Source organism: Emys orbicularis, chromosome 9, assembly GCF_028017835.1.
Source record: "Emys orbicularis isolate rEmyOrb1 chromosome 9, rEmyOrb1.hap1, whole genome shotgun sequence".
Lineage (NCBI taxonomy): Eukaryota > Metazoa > Chordata > Testudines > Emydidae > Emys > Emys orbicularis.
The window spans coordinates 923,645-937,522 of NC_088691.1; the positions used below are offsets into that span (position 1 = coordinate 923,645).

The 13,878-nt window shown below is 52.1% G+C and overlaps 1 pseudogene; it reads left to right on the plus strand.

Moving 5' to 3' along the window:
• The first annotated feature begins 12,199 nt into the window (after nt 1–12,199).
• LOC135883665 (serine protease 23-like) lies at nt 12,200–12,956 on the plus strand (annotated as a pseudogene).
• The last annotated feature ends 922 nt before the right edge of the window (nt 12,957–13,878 follow it).

Genomic DNA, 13,878 nt, shown 5'->3' on the forward strand with positions numbered 1-13,878 from the left:
CTGTACAACTGCATCTGCGCTAGGGATTTTGCCAGCAGAGCCAGACCTGTTCCGGGAGTGGGGGTTTCACATGCCTCAGACGTAGCAATGCTGGCAGAACCGAAGTGGAGACCAGGGCTTTATGAAGAAGGATTTGTGTTACCATAGCACTGGGGAGCCCCTGTCATGGTCCAGGACCCCGTTGTGCTAGGCGCCTGTGGTGGCTGGTCTGGACTGACCATCTGCTCACCAGGAGTTTCAGGGAAGATCAGCCTTCCTCTGGCCTTCCTTCACCTGCCCCAGAACTACCCCCAGAGCTCCCAGTGTCGTGTCTGTAGGAGGCAGTGGGATGGTGGCTGGCCACAGAGGAGCTGGTGTTGGAGGTGCCCAGTAGCTTCTCAGCAGCAGCTAGCGGCACTTCTGGTGGCTGTAGCATAATGAGCCAGCCTGCCTGGAAGTGCCCACCACTCCCACTGCAGGGCAGATGAGGTAGAGAATTCTGGGCTCCCAAAGGCACTTGGCACCTGGACAATTGTATAACACCAGGCAGACCTCTTGGCTCTGGCCGGCTTGTTAATCCTTCGAATGGCGTCCATTTGCCAGGCGTGTTCCGCAGAGCACATGTCACTGCAGATCTCAAAGCAGAGGGAGATTAGGGCATTGCGCTGGGAGCCATGTGATCTGGACTCCTAGTCCCAGCTCTGTCACAGATGTGGGGCACATCTCTTCCTGTGTTTGTGGCTGTTTCCCTGTCTGCAAGATGAGGCTAATCCTGTCTGTGTGCATGAGGCTCAGACGCTACAAGAGAGCCCGAGAGCCCCGCAGATATGACTTATTCTGACTTTACAGGTGGGGAAATTCAGGGGCCTGAAGCTAAGCCAGAGAGTCCAGCTGTGGGGAGCAAGGCATCACTTAGACAGGTGCTTGCCTAGAGGGACCAATGCTAAACCCCTCGTGTCAATGGCAGGCAAAGCTGGGAGTGGAGTCCAGGTTTCCAGACTCCCACTCCTGGGCCCTCTCTGCTGGGCCATGCTCCTTCCCAGCTGCAATGGAGGCTGGACCCTTGGTGGAGCGGGTATTAAGGAGCATGTCTCTGGGCTATCTAGCCCACCCTGTCACGAGCTGCAGGGGCTGCTCCTCATCAGCTTCGGACAGCAGTGATGGGAGAATCATAGAATATCAGGGTTGGAAGGGACCTCAGGAGGTCATCTAGTCCAACCCCCTGCTCAAAGCAGGACCAATTCCCAACTAAATCATCCCAGCCAGGGCTTTGTCAAGCCGGGCCTTAAAAACCTCTAAGGAAGGAGATTCCACTGTTACCTGGGGTTCTTTTAACCCAAAGCTCTCAGTAACTTTTACTCTGTGCGAGGAGGTGTCAGGAAATAAATCGGGAGACACGGCCATCCGACCGATAGATGGCTGGCACAAACAGGACAACACAAGTGCTTTCACTTAAAGCTAAACTTTACTTAGTCTCAAGCACTTACACACGTCCGCAACAGGTTAGTGAAACACCCCCAACCCTCGATAATTACCGAAGCTGAGCGTGGCTTTCGAGTGGCACCGTGACAGGCTTCAGCTGGCCAGGCTTCCGTCTGCCGGTGGGGACCCGAAGATGCGTCCAGAGGGAGCGTCCCTGAAGAGCCCCTCCTGATAAGTCCAATTACCTCAAACTTCCCCCCCTTATTTATACATTGTATTACTAATGACATGTCCCTTAAAGAAAACTTGCTAAGCAAGCAGGGTTAAAAGGTCAGACACCTTATGATTGCCAGTTAACCAGAGATTGTTTTCTCTCTGAGTGTCCATGCCTTGGGGCCCTGACAAACATTCCCGGGGGCACATATAACCAGACTTCTTCTTCTTCTACAATACATGCATCAGCAATTTTAACACTCTTCGCAGGAAGGGTACGGGGTCAAGCTGCCCTGTCTGTGGCACCTGAAACCCCCTCCCCTCCTGTCTGGTTACACTGAGGCCACTGCAGCACTAATTTATGACCTGCTGACTTGGCTACTTTTAGCAATCAGTAAGAATGGTTCAGTACGGCCTGCTAACTTGACTACTGTTAGCAACAAGCAGTAGTGGTTTAGGCACTTTACTGGTTTGCCAAAATCTCCCCGAACACCACCACCTCCCTAGGTAACCCATTCCAGTGCTTCACCACCCTCCTAGTGAAATAGTGTTTCCAAATATCCAACCTAAACCTCCCCCACTGCAACTTGAGACCATTACTCCTTGTTCTGTCATCTGGTACCACTGAGAACAGCCGAGCTCCATCCTCTTTGGAACCCCCCCTCAGGTAGTTGAAAGCAGCTATCGAATCCCCCCTCATTCTTCTCTTCTGGAGACTAAACAATCCCAGTTCCCTCAGCCTCTCCTCATAAGTCATATGCTCCAGCCCCCTAATCATTTTTGTTGCCCTCCGCTGGACTCTTTCCAATTTTTCCACATCCTTCCTGTAGTGTGGGGCCCAAAACTGGACACAGTACTCCAGATGAGGCCTCACCAATGTTGAATAGAGGGGAATGATCACATCCCTCGATCTGCTGGCAATGCCCCTACTTATACAGAATGCCCAGGCAGGTGGCAGTGCTTTGGGGACGGTGGGTGCAGAGGGGAGCTGGCTGCTCTGAGAGGGCTGTTGATGGCTCCAAAGTCCTTGTCGGGGCAGTTGAGGCTACACATTGTGTATTCAATGTCTCCCTTCCCTCCCATGGGGCGAAGCCGGCAGCCCTGACTCCTTCCTGCAGAGGGTGGGGGAATGTGTTTTAGCACGGTAGGAACTTGCAGGGCCTGGCACCCCCAAGAGAGCTGTGGATCCCGAGGGGACTGGGCCTGGTCATGCAGTGCCATGGGGGTTCCTGCTGCTGCCTTGGTTTTCAAACTGCCGCCATCTCTTGTGCAAGTTGTTTGTTAAAATTAAGTTCAGTTGACAGCTGAAATGGCCTTTGCCCTTCTCCCCAAAGCCTCCAGCTCCTGCTGCCTGGCGTTTCCTTGTCAGCCATCTGCTCTCGGTAGGTCGTGCCATCAGGCTGGCGTGGAGAGCCCCGTCCTTGGGTCCCTCTGGATCCCCCGTGACAGGCTTCAAGCCTCAGCCCCTCAGAGCCTCTGTGCCGGGGAGCCCTGCCAGGCCCACTGCAGATTCGACTCTTCCGGACAGACCTAGCACCTGGGCCTCTTCATCCCTGGCCCCAGCCTGCCAGTGTGATGCTTGGTCACCTGACTCAACTACAGGCCAAACCCATCAGCTGGGACTGGATGACGCAGCACAGGTGGGGCTGGGCCAAATCCTTCAAAGGGTCAGCTGCCTCTGACAGCAGGATTCCCACTTCAATCCCTGTGCGCAGAGGTTTCTTGCCCTGGCGGTGTTCTTACTTGGCACCACAGGCACTCAGATCCTGCCCAGCCTTTGGTGACTGAGTCTTGGGCCTCAGTGTTGTGCGTAGTGTGTGCCATCACAACTCTGCCGGCATGTTCCTGGCTGCCCCCTGGTTTGAGTAGCTTGGCTCCCTGCAGCCTTGGCAGGGGCTCACTTGCCATCTCTGGAGGAAGAGCTCAGGTAGCTTCAGTGCAACTCACTGGATGTGTTTGGGACTCTGCTCTGTAACGCGTTCACTACTAGCACGTGCCCTGGCCAGGCCACGTCCCCAGAGAGACCAGTGCACCCCTGGGTCTGTGTGTGTAGGCAGTAAAGCTGAACTCCATCTGGGTCTGTAAGAGAATTGGTGTGGCTAGTATCTGTCATGGAGTGTGAACTGGGGGGACGTGCTCAGCTAAAGGTGAAATAGGCTTGGTTAAAAAAGCAGCGATGTCTTTAGGCAGGTGCTTGTGACCCTCAAAGCAGGTAAGGCACAATCAGACACGGGTGCTGGTCCTGTCCAACAAACCAAGCTTCTCTCAGTGCAGAACAAACAGACTTTATATCTGCCCAGCAACTCAGGATACCCGGTGGCAGGAACAGAGCTCATTTGAAGGCTACCAGCTTCTAACTCAGCTCTTGCGTGGAAGCAAGTCTTGCATCTCTGTCCCCTTTTAGCCCCAAAAACATGGCAGGGTTCTGGCCTTGTCAGCACAGTGCAGAGAATTCTATCTTGCAGTATTTCTGCTTCCTGTCCTGGTTACAACCAGGAACTGTAAATGTGAAAAATAAGTTTTAGGCACTCAATAATTCTATTCCAGAGTTCTGTGCAAGGGCAGGTTTGAGTTGGTGCTGGGGCCTCCCTCCAGTCAGCCCCTGAGGTCAGAGCAGCAAGGGGGAGACTGGTTTAAAAAAAACAGTCTTCTCTTAGTGATTTTTGCTGTCGGCTGGAGAACTGATCGCTCGCCTTTACAGCTCTGGAATCAGGCAGTTGACACCTGCTGGATAGCAGATGGCACCAGTGTCAATTCGAAGAACTGGAATTGACCACGCCGCTGCTTTACTCAGCGTGGTACAGAAGGGGCTGGAGGGAGTGGACAGGCTCTGGCTGGAATGTTCTGTTGTTGGTGCCCAGGGCCGGCTCCAGGTTTTTTGCCACCCCAGTGCAAAAAAAAAAAAAAAAAAAAAAAAAAAAAGGGTGGGGAGGGGGCTGGAGTGCCACCGCCGCTGAGGGAAAACAACAAAAAAAGCCGGAATGCTGCCCCTTGAAAACTGCTGCCCCAAGCACATGCTTGGAACGCTGGTGCCTAGAGCTGGCCCTGTTGGTGCCTTACTTACAAGCACCTCTTCTCTCTGATCATCCCTGCTGGTGCTGTGCTAGACAACTCTGGGCTGAAAATGCTGGTGGGGGTGAGTGACATGTCTGCATTCAAGCTCCCACTGTTGCTAAACCTATGGGAACTCTCAGGGACAGAAGCCTAGGTTAGGGTGACCAGCTGAGAATTCCTAAATATCGGGACCGCCGCATGGGGAGCGCCTTTTCAACTGTTACACTCACCCGTACAAGTCTTCGGCGGCACTTCGGCGAAGGGTCCTTCAGTCGCTGACGGTCTTTGGCGGCATTTTGGCGGCGAATAATAAACCTTGCCGCCAAAGAAGGAAGTACCCACTGCAGAAGTGTAACAATTGAAAAGGCACTCCCCCTGCCAGTCACCACCGCCTAAGCAACAAGGAAAAAAAAGGGGGAAAAAAAAAAAAAAAAAACCGAAACAAAATATCGGGACCAATGGCATCCCGACCGTACTTCGGTCGGGACGTGGGACAAACTGCTCAATATCGGGACAGTCCCGATTTTATCGGGACGTCTGGTCACCCTAGCCTAGGTGCAGCGTGAACTCCCAGATTTCTCCTGTGTCTGGGAGTGAGGGGTGTCCCTCTGTTTCAGCCTTCCCCAGAAAGGAGAATGCACAGAACTGCCTACTCCTGGGATAGTCTTGGAGCAGAGGCAGGTACAGTCCTGAGGTGCTAGCTGTGTCCTAGAGTTTGCAGGTTCACCTGGGTCAGTGTGGCAGGGATGAACATTGATCCTTGACATGCCCTTCCAGCCTCATGGCAGCAACCAGCCTGTTCTCCTGACCCAACGAACTTCACCTGTTTCCTCTTCTCCACATTAAGGCAGAAGCAGCAGGGCGAGTCACAGCAGGAGCTTGGGGACTGAGGGAGCTGGGCGATCCCATCTCCCCAGGACATAGAAGCAAATGCTTTGTAACCATGGCAGATCACTCTGATCACTAACTTCCTTACTGACAGGAGAGCAGCTGCTCTCTGTACTCTCAAGAGATAGGAGCAGACAGCAGGGCCCTGTTCAGTGGGAAAGCCGTCTGGCCTCCCAGTCTGCAGTTAGTGTGAATCTCTAGCCATGGGAAAGACACTGACAAAACCATGCAGGAGCCCTATCGGACCTGGCGCTGGGCTTCTGCCTCACAGGTCCCACCTGCAATGCAAGGTGATGGTCATGTAAGTAAAATGGTGGCCTGGGCCCAGCAGAGCCGGCTCCAGGCACCAGCCGAGCAAGCTCGTGCTTGGGGCGGCAGATTCCAAGGGGCGGCATTCCGGCCACCCTTTTTTTTCTTTTTTTCTTTTTGGTTTGCCGCTCCGGCCGCCCTGTAGGGGGCGGCGGCGCGGAGGAGGGGAGCGCCCTGCAGCAAACTCGGCAGGGCAGCCCGCGTCCTTCCCTCCCAGCCGACTGGAGCGGCGCGGAGCTCTCCCGGCAGGCAGGGCGGCGGTCAGGGCTGCGTGGCGAGCGCCCCGTTGAAGTCCTGGCCGCCCCCCTTCTCTCGCTCCCTCCCACTCCCCCACACTAGACCGGGCGCGCACCCCCCTGCCTGGGGCACGTCTGCAGCACAGGGAATCCCACTGCACCCTGGCTCCGGCCGCCCCACAGGTTTTTATTTTTGTTTGCTTTGCTTTGCCGCTCCGGCCATCCCGCAGGTGTTTTGTTTGTGTGTGTGTGTGTTTTGCCGCTCCGGCTGCCCTGCAGGTTTGTGTGTGTGTGTGTGTGTGTTTTGCTGCTCTGGCCCCCCCGCCGTTTTTTTTTTTTTTTTTTTTTTGCTTGGGGTGGCAAAAAAGCCAGAGCTGGCCCTGGGGCCCAGGTACCTTCACAGAACCGACAGCCCCACTAGGGGAGAGACGGTGTTGTGATGTGCTGGATGCTCCTTAGCAGCAAGACTTTGTAAGCCCCAGGATTGCTGGGCTTTTTGTTGAACAGCTAGAAACTCGGCCAAAAGACGGGCAGAAATGCAAGCAGTCAAGCCCTCATGTGAGTGGGCTGTGAGCTGTGGAGAGTGGTGGTGACATGCCTGCCTTGCCCAAGCTACTCGGACCCTGTAGCTCAAGCAAGTGTTAAGTATCCTTTGTCCATTTCTATTAATTACCTTCATAAATGATTTGGATAATGGTCTAGAGCAGAGGTGGGCAAACTTTTTGGCCAGAGGGCCACATCTGGGAATAGAAATTGTATGGCAGGCCATGAGGCTTGTATGAGGAGAGATTAATAAGACGGGGACTTTTCATCTTGGAAAAGAGACGGCTAAGGTGAGATATGATTGAAGTCTATAAAATTATGACTGGTGTAGAGAAAGTAAATAAGGAAGTGTTGTTTACTACTTCTCATAACACAAGAACTAGGGAGTCACCAAATGAAATGAATAGGCAGCAGGTTTAAAACAAATAAAAGGAAGTATTTCTTCATACAATGCACAGTCAACTTGTGGAACTCCTTGCCAGAGGATGTTGTGAAGGCCAAGACCATAACAGGGTTCAAAAAATAACTAGATAAATGAATGGAAGATAGGTCCATCAGTGGGTATTAGCCAGGATGGTCAGGAATGGTGTCCCAGCCTCGGTTTCCCAGAAGCTGGGAATGAGCGACAGGGGATGGATCACTTGATGATTACCTGTTCTGTTCATTCCCTCTGAAGCACCTGGCACTGGCCACTGTCGGTAGACAGGATACTGGGCTAGATGGTCCTTTGGTCTGACCTAGTAGGGCCATTCTTATGAATGCTCACAAAATTGGGGTTGGGGTGCAGGAGGAGGTGAGGGCTCTGATTGGGGGTGCAGGCTCTGGAGTGGGGCTGGGGATGAGGAGTTTGGGGCATAGGAGGGTGCTCTGGGCTGGGACTGAGGGGTTCAGAGGGCAGGAGGGGGATCAGGGCTGGGGCAGGGGGTTGAGGCGAGGCTCAGGGGCGCAGGCTCCGAGCAGCACTTATCTCAAGTGACTCCCAGAAGCAGCGTTATGTCCCTTCTCCAGCACCTACGTGGAGGCAAGGCCAGGCAGCTCTACGTGCTGCCCCATCCACAGGCACCGTCCCTGCAGCTCCCGTTGGAGTGCGTAGGAGCCGGAGTGGGGCCATGCCACTGCTTCCGGAAGCCACGTGGTGTGGCCCCGACCCAGCCCCCAGCTGGAGCGCCGGAGTGGGGCCGAGCTGCGTGGTACGTCCCACAGCTGGAGCGCTGGAGCAGCCCCCGACCCAGCACCCTTGCTGGAGCGCCAGAGTGGGGCAAGCCCTAGACCCCGCTCCCCAGCGGGAGCTGGCCAGCCGGCTTAAAACGGCTCACAGGCTGTAGTTTGCCCACCCCGGCCTAGAGAGTACCTCTATCAAGTTTGCAGATAATACCAAGCTGGGAGGGGTTGTAACTGCTTTGGAGGACAGGATTAGAATTCAAAATGATTTTGACAAACTAGAGACATTTCTGAATGAAATAAGATGAGATTTAATAAGGACAAATGCAAAGTGCTGCACTTAGGAAGGAATAATCAATTGCCAATACAAAATGGGAAATTACTGCCTAGGGAGGAGTACTGCAGCAATGGCTATGGGTGTTGTAATGGATCACAAACTAAATGAGTCAACCATATACTGTTGCAAGAAAAGCAAACGTCATTCTGGGATGTATTAGCAGGAATGTTGCAAGCAAGACAAGCACGAAAGAAGTAATTCTTCTGGCTCTGCTGCTGACTTGCTATGTATGGCCTTTTGCTATAGTAATAGTCTTTGCGGAGAGACCCCTCCAATCCCTTCCCCTTCTCTTTGTCTCCATCTGCCAGATGGGGATATAATGCTTATCCAGATAGCACCAAGAGTGTGCAAGAGGCGTTCTAGACAAATAAGCACACAGCTCGTGCCCTGAGGAGCTTATGCTGTAAAATACTCAGCACTGTGACAATCCTTACCTCAGAGCGTGCTGGGAGAATTGCTATTATAACTCTAAGCCCCTTTTGTTTCCTTTAGGTTAGGGACTAAAAGTTCGATCTGCTTTGGATTTTGCTTCTCAAATGATGGATCCAGATGGATAGGGGGGAGGGATAGCTCAGTGGTTTGAGCATTGGCCTGCTAAACCTAGGGTTGTGAGTTCAATCCTTGAGGGGGTTAGTTGGGGATTCATCCTGCTTTGAGCAGGGGGTTGGACTAGATGATCTCCAGAGGTCCCTTCTAACCCTAATAATCTATGATTCTATGGTGGCTTGTCCATTTGGATAACGGGGCAGGGATTGATCCAACAGAACCTTTCTTTGATTTTGGAGAAAGCTGATTGTAACTTACATTCTGTGTTGTGGTTATTCTTGTGCCAGTCTAAGCAGCATTAATTACTGCCTCAGACTGATACCATCTGACAAATTACATGTACATGAATCTATTTGTTAGGATTTCTCTTTCTAGATAAAATGGGCTTCAGAACTGTGGATATTGATTTTTACTGTCTGTTTTGTAGTGCTTTGCCTGTATCTAGTGCTTTCCATCTCAGGATCTCAGAACCCTTCACAATCCCCCGGTAGGCAAGTGTCATGATTCCCCTTCTGCAGGCTGGGAAGCAGGGGGAGACAGAGTGGAAATTTCTTGCCTGAGGTCACCCAGTGAGTCTGTGTTGGGGGGGGGGATTTGACCCCACATCTTCTGATTCTCAGTCCTGTGCTTTATCCACTAGACAATACTTCCCTTCATGCTTCCTTAGCAGTAACACCTGACAGTTAAATGTCTTAATCTTTACAGCTTTCTCCAGGTTTGAAACCTAAGAGGAAGTCCCATTGCTCTGCAGTTCACTGTGCTCTGGGAGGGATGTGAAAGGCAGCCTGAACTCTGCTCTTTCTGGTCCCCTTTTAGCTGTATTCTGGGCACCTGCCCCTTCTCAGCCTGCCCCTAGGGCAGTGTCTGTTCTTCTCAAGGGCCTTATTAACTTCACTGTGCAGCTCAAAACATCAAAAAGGGGAAATGAATAATGGAGCCATTATAAGGCGCCTTCCCCTTTTGTTCTGTTGCTTGCCTGAGCCCAAGCATGTTGCAGGTATGAGAGATGCTTTTGTTTCCTGGGTGTGCCCCTCTTATTCCTTTTTACGAGAGCCTTGCCAAGCCGCCTAAGGACCTGTGCATGCGTGTGTGTGTGTGTGTATGTGTGTGTGAGCTGGGTCTTTCTGAGTTTGGAGAGAGCCTGGCTGATGGGGGGGAGGAAAAGGCCTGGGAGGGTTACCCGTTGCTGGGTAAGGAAAAGCATGGTTATCAGATTACTGGGGTAGGTGTGTGCTTCCCTCTTAAGTAAGATGGTGCGTGGTGGTGTCGGGAGCCTGATAAGAGGAAAGTGTCCTTAATGCTGCATTTGCCCCCAACACAATGGGCAGTGTGAGAGTTTGAACAAAACCCTTGATGAGAAGTGTCTATGGCCATGTGCCAGCCCTGGAGAGTATGGAATGAGTGTGTCTAGCATGTACCACTCAGAGGCCCCCTCTCCCGAGGGCTCGTCCTGTTCTGCCACCAGGTGGCAATAACAGCTTTCAGAGAAATTGCTGAAAGGGAATCTGCTCCCTGATCCGATGAAGTGGGTTTTAGCCCACGAAAGCTTATGCCCAAATACATGTGTTAGTCTCTAAGGTGCCACAAGGACTCCTCGGTGTTTTTGCTGAGTGTGTCTCTGTGTTTTTCTCTCTAATCCCTCCCTCCAGCTATGATGCCAGTCGGGTAGGCTCTGGAATGCCTCTGGCGCATGGTCCCTCCAGAATTAAATACATTTTCCAATTTCTTTAACTTTCTTGATCACACAGAAGCTGTCAGTAAACACCAAGCCACGTGAGGAAGGTTCACTCGTATCCTGGGGAGTCTCAAACAGGCTGCAGCCATGGGGCATTTTGCTCACAGCTTGGAGCTGGGTTCATACCAGGGCCTTCTAGGGTAACAATAAATAAATAAAATGGACTGTTGACTGCCTTTCAGCTTCGTTTTTGCACAGCGGTTTGGCGTGGTTGGCAACCAGGAAATGTTCAGACCTAGAGTACTGGGCTGGCGGGTCAAGATGAGATGCATTGGCACAGGGTGTGGGCCCAGGACAGGAACAGGAAGCTCCAGGCTGAGGGGCACTGATAGAGCTGTGTGCGGGAAGCCCAGGGCTGGCATAGAAGTGGGGGCTGCAGGTCAGAACTGAAGCCATTGGTGTGCAGAAAGCCTGCCTGGCACTTGCTGCTCTGCCTGGTTCCAGCCAGTGCTCTTCTGCTCTAACGTTCATCAAATATTAACTTCCACATTTTTTAACAGAAGAAAATATTCTGACGAGACCAGGCTGTGGCTTTCCTTGTGGCCCTGCTGCGGTTGGGTTTAAGCAGCTTCCTTAACACACGAGCTGTTGGCTGAGGGACACTCCTCCTGCAGGCGGCTGTGGAAGGGATTCCGTTCTCTCTGTGTGTGTTTAGGTCAGGGAAGCTATGAAACGCTGTATTATTTAGACTGCCTGTGCAAGTTTGTTTTGAAGTTACAGAATCCGCCTCCTACCGGAGTTAGTCCATAATTCCCCACATCAGCGTGTGCCCAGCGAGAGGCCAGTCTGGTCCCCCACGATTTCCAGGAACACCTCTCCTCTGAGACTGTGTCTGCCAATGGTACCCGCACGCTTACTTTGTGGGCAGCGTGGAGAGGAAGAGGCAGAGGCACAGATGGGCAACAAAGTGGCAAATGAAATTTAATGTGGATAAATGTAAAGTAATGCATATTGGAAAAAATAACCCCAACTATACATACAATATGATGGGGGCTAATTTAGCTTCAACAAGTCAGGAAAAAGATCTTGGAGTCATCGTGGATAGTTCTCTGAAGATGTCCGCACAGTGTGCAGAGGCGGTCAAAAAAGCAAACAGGATGTTAGGGATCATTAAAAAGGGGATAGAGAATAAGACTGAGAATATATTATTGCCCTTATATAAATCGATGGTACGCCCACATCTCGAATACTGCGTACAGATGTGGTCTCCTCATCTAAAAAAGATATACTGGCACTAGAAAAGGTTCAGAAAAGGGCAACTAAAATGATTAGGGGTTTGGAACGGGTCCCATATGAGGAGAGATTAAAGAGGCTAGGACTCTTCAGCTTGGAAAAGAGGAGACTAAGGGGGGATATGATAGAGGTATATAAAATCATGAGTGATGTGGAGAAAGTGGATAAGGAAAAGTTATTTACTTATTCCCATAATACAAGAACTAGGGGTCACCAAATGAAATTAATAGGCAGCAGGTTTAAAACAAATACAAGGAAGTTCTTCTTCACGCAGCGCACAGTCAACTTGTGGAACTCCTTGCCTGAGGAGGTTGTGAAGGCTAGGACTATAACTGCGTTTAAAAGAGACCTGGATAAATTCATGGAGGTTAAGTCCATTAATGGCTATTAGCCAGGATGGGTAAGGAATGGTGTCCCTAGCCTCTGTTTGTCAGAGGATGGAGATGGATGGCAGGAGAGAGATCACTTGATCATTGCCTGTTGGTCCACTCCCTCTGGGGCACCTGGCATTGGCCACTGTTGGTAGACAGGATACTGGGCTAGATGGACCTTTGGTCTGACCCAGTACGGCCGTTGTTATGTTCTTATGGGCGATTTTCTCTCAGTGGGCACCAGTTTCTGCTGGACTTTCCCTTCTCTCCTGCAGTCAAAATCTCCACAGGGCGCACTGGTGTCTGAGCGCCAGGTGCTCACCGCTGCCCCCTGCATCCATGACGGCAAAGACAATATGAAGAGGGGGCCACAAAAATCAAGGTGGGCTTCTTAACACTGTCCCAGAATACTGGGACTGAGACTGAGCCGGGGAAGCTGGTGATGCACTGGGCGCAGGTGAAGCACACACAGGTGCCCCAGGGCTGGATCCAGGGCTCCGACTCCATCAACACATGGATTATGATTATGCCCTGCTGGAGCTTTGCAGACCCCATCAGTGTCCCTACATGACGCTGATGGTGGCATCAGCAATGGAGGACATGGCTGGGAAGAGGATCCATGTCTCTGGGTTTGACAGCGACCGGCCTGACGAGCTGGTTTACCGATTCTGTGGTGTGGAGGATGAGACGGCCCACCTCATCTACTAGCACTGTGATGCCAGGCCTGGTGCCTCTGGCTCTGGGGTCTACGGCAAAATGTGGGACCCCAAGCAGCACAAGTGGGAGAGGAAGGTCATTGGGATCTTCTCAGGTCACAAGAGGCTGGGGAGCAGCATGACTATAATGTGTCTGTTTCCTTCACAGCCCTGATGTTTGCTCAGATTTGTTACTGGATCAAAGGAGATTATACAAACTGTCAGAATGCGTGAGCTGGGGACTTACCCACCATCCGCCCCAGAGACCGGGTTTGTGGGCTCCCTAACACTGATCCTGCCCTGTTCCTGGGGTCTGCACAGGCATGTGAGAAGGGTCAGGCACCCGCTGCTGAGTGGGGATGAACCTGTGCTGTTTCCTAGTGAGGCTGCTACACTGCCAAGCCTTATTCTACTTGTGTTTCAGTAGGTCTGCAAGTCACTTGGGATCAACTGGGGAAAGGCACCCCATGGCAGGAGCAGGATCACAGTCACAACTTTCCCCCTCTCCTTCAGCCCCAGGCAACGTTGGCTTAAGGGTAATTACAATAAAGCTTTCCCTTCCCATGCAGCTCAGCGTGGGCAAAGGTGCACGCCTCTGTCTCTGCGCTCCCTGAGGCTGGTGGGTGCATGGAGCCTGTGGCAATGTGCACACAGAGGCTGGTCTCTCTCTTTGCTCCCATGGCATTCAGTCCATGGTGCTTGGCCAGGTCCTAGTTCCACTGCATGAGCACCTTGCTCACCTGGACAGAGATGCACAGTCCCTATTGCCAAAAGGGCTGGTGAGCTATGGTTTGAGCCCCTGTGGCTGAAGGTAGTGTGATCTGTGTTCCCCAGGATCTTGGTTTTGCAAAAGCAGCCTGGCCCATAGTCACTGAAAATAGACCTCTTGCTTTCAGTGTGTTACTTCTGAAGACTGAGGTTCTGTGTGTTTGCTTCTGAGCTGCATTGACTTTCTATTGGGTCCTGGTGAAAATGTCTGTTGGTATGCTGGTGAAAGGGGCCTGAATGGCAGCCCTGGAGACTGACTCTTTTATGCACAGTGAGGAGCCCAGCAGGGGTGGGAGTGGGGCCGGTCTCCATGGCTCATCCAGTCATTGCCCTCTGATAACACTATCAGCAAGGCCAGTTCTAACTGGTGTAGGATGGTAAACACCTG